This window comes from Halyomorpha halys, unplaced genomic scaffold (assembly GCF_000696795.3).
Source record: "Halyomorpha halys isolate HHAL.00 unplaced genomic scaffold, Hhal_1.1 Scaffold192.1, whole genome shotgun sequence".
Classification (NCBI taxonomy): Eukaryota; Metazoa; Arthropoda; class Insecta; order Hemiptera; family Pentatomidae; genus Halyomorpha; species Halyomorpha halys.
The window spans coordinates 219,750-226,005 of record NW_027108514.1 but is presented as its reverse complement, the minus strand read 5'-3'; the positions used below and the strand labels follow the sequence as shown (position 1 = coordinate 226,005).

General features: G+C 28.2%; 1 protein-coding gene across 4 annotated transcripts in view; it reads left to right on the top strand.

The window, feature by feature from the left end:
- Positions 1–6,256, top strand: part of Cad88C (cadherin-88C) — a 360,398-nt gene that overhangs the window by 144,309 nt on the left and 209,833 nt on the right. The gene's annotated exons all lie outside the window — the stretch shown is intronic.

Sequence of the window (6,256 nt, the reverse complement as noted above, 5' to 3'; positions counted from 1 at the left end):
AACGCCTCATACTGGTACATCTAAAACTATATTCTATTGGCCAACGCCTCATACTGGTACATCTAAAACTATATTCTATTGGCCAACGCCTCATAAATTAGTTACGCATTGTCGGTCTCACCAATTAGACAAGATAAATATTTAAAGAGCCTAGCCGAACTGATGTAGGTCTTATTTTATTTGGATATTTTTTACTTTTACTTTAACCAAAATAAACTGTGAAATCTTTATTTAGCAGTTAGCTAGGCCTTTACGAATTGTTTTCTGTCAATTATTTCAATCCATTTGTTTCGGGACCGCAAGTTGCTACCTCAACGAAATGTTGTATAACATAATATTTAATAGTTATTTTGGCATCTTAATAAAAAAAAATACACTATTGAAACAGTAAAACGTCAATTTGACATAGAAGGAATTTTAAACTGATTTCTTGTTGTTTTTTTAAAAATTTATTTATTGATATTTACAACTGTACATAAATAGATCAAGTAAAATTTGAGGAAATCATAATGGTATGGTACAAGCATGTAGAGAAACTACCCAATGGCAGCACTCTAAAAACATTTTTACAATATAAGGTCACGAGGGCATCTTCTTTCTTTTCAGACGCCTCGGAGGATTGTCCAGAATAAATGTGGAAGCAAAATTAGAAACTAATGGATTTGAGTAGTTAGGGAGTTTGTAAAGGAAGGATTGATATCTGGTTCGGGCTAGATCGGTTGCAAATGGAACATCAAGGTCTTTGTGGATGATTTTATTTGTGACAAAGTAGGGAGCAGTGAGGATTTTACGAAGGATTTTGGATTGTAACGTGGCAAGCAGGGGAATTTTTAAAAAAATTTTGTTTAAAAAAATACAATAAATTCTCAGTCTCTTTATTGTTATAAAAATTAAGGTATTTAAAAAAAATTAATCACGATTTACATAAAATTGTCCCAAAAGTGTTTAAATTGTCCCAAAATTAACTGACACGTAAATTAAAGGATCCCAATAAAACAGCACTAGTGCACCATGCAGTTAAAGACCAACCCAAATTTTATTTTGATAACACCATAATTTTACATAAAGAAAACAATAGTTCAAAAGAAAAATACTTGAGTCATATATATCGAATAATATATCGAAGACTATTAATTATGAATTTTAAAAAAGATTTATGGAATTTGAACCAACATTATGCAGAGATTTTAAGTAAAATAAATTTATGAAAAATATGAGTAAAAGTTTATTTTACTATTTACAATTCATTTTATAATTAATTGATCAATTTTAATAATGGAATAAATGCAAATTTAGACCAAAATGCAATTTGAAATAAATTAATACTAAGCCAGACCTGAGTGTACGGAAGGTTATAAATTGTTTATATGGTAGTTGATAGAGTCTCTAGTTGATCTAAAATTAATTGTTTTAAAAATTAATGAAGTTGTAAGAAAATAGGTAAGTATTTAATTATTAATAGTTAGGCAAGCTTACTAATAATTAATATGATACCGTATTAATTGCCTTTTTCATAGGATAATCTGTTAATTGATGACTTGTAATTAATTTATCATTTACATTACTTCACTACTATATTAAAATTTATACAACTTAATTCTATACTGATGTTTACTTATTTATATTTCTAAATGATTTATGACATCTATATAATATGCACTTAAATTTATAGTGTCATTCTTAAAATTAATAGCATTATCAATGTTCTTATTTATATAATATATAATCTTTTCGATTTCTTGAGGCTGATATTTATTTTTTAAAAAAATTAATTGCTACACATGTTGTATTAAGTCTCAACACTTTATTATATCAACAGTCCAACGTTTCGGCCAATTTAACCATCTTCGAGAACAATCTACCAATTAACAGCTTATTATACATTCATTTGTAACAATTTTAATAACAAAATTATTATTAATAATATAACATAGCTTAAATACAAATTTACACCTCACATCTAAATTTAAAAATTTTTTGCAGGCTATTCTACCTACTATCTACTATCTACTCCGGATATTAATTACTAGTCAAATTCAATAATATAAGATTAACTAAACTAGTTACCGATTTTGTCACAACTTCATTAATTTTTAAAACTTTCAATTTAAGATCAACTAACACAATCAACTATCATAAAAACAAAATATTTCTAACCTTCCATATACTCAGGTCAGCCTAGTTATTAATTTATTTAAAATTGCAATTGTCTAAATTTTTATTTATACCATTATTAAAATTGCTATTAAAATTAATTGTAAATAGTAACATACAATTTTCGATTTTTTTGTTATTTTTTTGCTTTAATAATTTTCCTATTTTTTCCGATTAAATATATCCAAAGGTTTTAGGGTTTTTAAAATCAAAATTGTGTTTAAATTTAATACTATGTTGGACTGGTGCTGTTGTGTTAATACTTTTACAATTAACATTATGTTGCTCAACTCTATTTTTAATTTTTTTTGGAATTTTCAACTATAAATATACCCCTTCACAATAAATACATTCTGTAATCCGAAATTTTCATTAATCAGAACACCCCCTTAAGCAATCAGTTCGGATTATCGAGATTTCACTCTATTGCCTTCCAACTCCAGCCTAAATCCTTAATTAACTCCCGCTCATCCGATCTCTATAAGATAACAACCTATATGGAAACAGTTGAGATCGATATGCTATACCAATAATATCCCCTTGAGGTCAGGGCTGACACCTTCCTCTGTAAGACTTCCTCCTGGGGCGAAGAAAGGCCAAAGCAAGCAGATCCACCGTGAGCTCGAAGCCTCTCAAGTTGCCGGCTTTAGTTTCCTAAAGATCCTAAAGCCTGACCTTATGTACGAGCTTATTATAATTAATATATAAACTATCTGTATATATTACTAGCTGTGTTTTTAGTTCTCCACATCGTCTATCATAAATTTATTATTGGAAGATTATTGATTTACCGTGTGTATAGATGAATGGAATATGGTCCGGGTGCGGTAAATAAAAAACTCAAATAGTAGATAATTATACTATTTTATTGAGCCAACGTTTCGCCCCACGTTGCAGGGCTTCGTCAGGGCTAAAAAAGATACAAACACTATAGTTACAAAAAGGAATATAATAAGAAAATTAAAGGTTGTAAATAGTAAATGAAAAGGGTAATAGTAACAGATAGATAAGAGAAGAAATATTAAAGAAAGTACAAATAAAGAGATGAAAAAAGAAAAAAATACAAATCAAATGATGAGACAGAATGCATACCTGTTTTGACGGCAGTCAAAAACAAAGTGACGGTTGGTATTGGGAGGAGTGGGGATGGCAGTTATGACGAATAACGAAAATAATTTGTCAAGTAAACATAGTAAAAAAGTATTTAAATTAGGTGAACAATAAATGGTAATATACATAATAGAGGGAGAAGAAATATTAATAAGAAAAAAAAACGATAGAAAAACAAAGGAAAAGTAAAGTATAAAATAATGGGATACAATGTGTGTAAGTGATTAAGAAACAAAATATACCAAGCGGGGATACAGAAAAGTGTAAAATATAATAGAAAATTAATAATAAAGTAATTAATATAAGTACACTTAAGAAGATAACATATGAATATAAATTAAAAGATAGATACATGAATATAAATGAAACAGGAAGGATAGTGAATAAAAAAAATAAATAAATAAAAATAAAAAATAAATATAAACGTGAGAATTTAGTAAAACAAGAATTAAAGTTATGACAAGAAACTGGGCTTCTGAAATGCAGAAATTATCATTGCTACATAGGGTCTTCTCAAATTTCGTTGATATTTCATTTATAGTGCTTTTTAAAAATGATAAACAATCTGAATGAGGATGATTTTCTTTTTCTGTTATTAATATACATTTAGAATCCTGACGCAAGACTGAAAAGACAGGAAACTGCAGGACGAATATTATAGCACTTACTAGACAAACGGTCTAAACTTCCAAGTAATTACAAAAGACTGATCTATATGACTGTAATAGGGCCAATCTGGGCATACGGACTTGAACTTTAGGGCTCCACTAAGCCTTCGAATTCCTCTCGTATCAAACCCTTACAATCCTTCGTAAAATCCTCAATGCTCCTTACTTTGTCACAAATAAAATCATACATAAAGACCTTAATGTTCCTTCCATATGTAACCCGAACCTTCCATTACAAACTTCCTAACCATCCAAACTCATAACCATCCCTCTTCCGTTCCTGACAATCCTCCGAGGCGCCTGAAAATAACATGGCCACGAGACCTGCTAATGTAAAAACGTCATTAGATTGCTACAAATGGGTAGTTTCTCTACGCGCCTGTTCCACTCCATTATAAACTAAAATCAAATTTACTGGATGTGTGTATATAAATATACAATATATAATATAATGTTTAGTGGGGAATTATATAAATAAATAACTTAGGTATCGTATTCTAATAATTACTCTCTCTTATTTGAGGCTTATTGCATAACGCCCCCTAATAATTTCCTACTTCAAAATCATTATTCCTCCAGCGTTTTCAGTAACCGCGGATTTCTCAAGACTAGAATAAAGGGAAATTCAAGCCAGAGAATGCTGTCATTCGTGGTAGATGTGGGCTGAGGTGACATATTTTAAGTGGAGCAATAGTTGACAAATAGATATCCCATGAGAAAATTGCCGTTTCGACATTTCATCATCAATAAAATATTTATAGAAGAAATATCTGTATATGTATTTCAAAGAAGATTTAATAGAGTATTTGACCACATAGAAAAAAAAATTAAAATAACGTTAATATCATTTAAATAAATAAATTAAAAATTTTATCCATTACAGTCTCAAAACATCTTATTCTCTTTATAAGTCCAACGTTTCGGCCAATTCGACCATCCTCTGGGACAATCTTAATACAATTTAGAACTAAATAATTTGAAAATACATCTTCATACAGGCTATTCTGCCAAGGTCAATTCAACAATTTCTCTAACTAGTCAATTTTCACATTAAAATTAAAATTAAAATTCTTTATCAGTCACTTATTTATAAAAATTTAACATTGTTAAATTGATTAATTAATTTTAGTATTTTTATGTAAAAAGTTACTAATTAGAGAAATTGTTGACTTTACCTGGGTAGAATAGCCTGTATGAAGTTCTGTTTTTAAATTATATAGTCCTAATATTTTATTAAGATTTTCCCTGACGATGTCCGAATTTGCCGAAACGTCGGCTTATTATAAAGAGAATAAAAGTTTTGTGACTATAATGCATAGCATTTTTAAATTATTTATTTAAACAACATTAACCAGTCTCAAGAGAGTGTTTAAGATGTTTATATTATTTTCAAGCAATCCAAAAACCCAATCATATAGGTTTTAATTAATGTAGATATAGGATTAATTTTTTATTTTCGTATTAAAAATTAAGATGTTTAGTCAGTGTACCAACATAACGAAAATGCTAGTCACGTTTGCTTTATATATGACGTCATTTAGACATAAAAAAATACCACCGATTTAGCGATCACATTTTTTAACTGTTTTTAGATTATTACGTTTTTTGCTGTTAAAAGAATTATCATTATTTCTTCGACAAAAACTATGAAATACAGTTTTTTGAAAGAAGAAAGTAGAGAAATTCTTTTGGAACTAATTTACATCTTGCATTATACAAACATCGAAGTGATTTTCACAAGAATAATCTATTATTTAGATGAAATAATATTTTAGATCTCTTCGACCTACTTTATCAAATGCTTCTAGTTTTGATATCTTTTGGCGTTTGAAGAAACAACTTTTCTTTATACTAGTATTTTCGCAATTAAGTACTGCACAAGAGCGATCAGGAATATAACTCACAATAATTCTTCAAATAACAAAAAAATAAATAAATAAAATGAAATAATAATTATACTCGCACTGCAAATATGTCTAAATACGCCATGCCAAAACAATAATGGCGGCTTGTTTTTGATATTATATTTTTTTTTAAAATAAATAACGATTTTATATTGAAAATTGAAGGGAATTATTGTCATATAAGCGATAATGATATTACTCATATGATATTATTATCATTATCAAATAACCTATAATGATAATCCCTATTATTATTATTATCAAATAAGCGATAATGATAATCCCCATTGTCATTAACACTTTTGGAAAAAAATAATAATCATAAAATACTATATTTATCATTGAAGCAGTAAAATCATAGAATTGTATTTTAAATTATTCCCACCCTTGAAGAATGGTGCCAAAACTGGAGGATTAAAA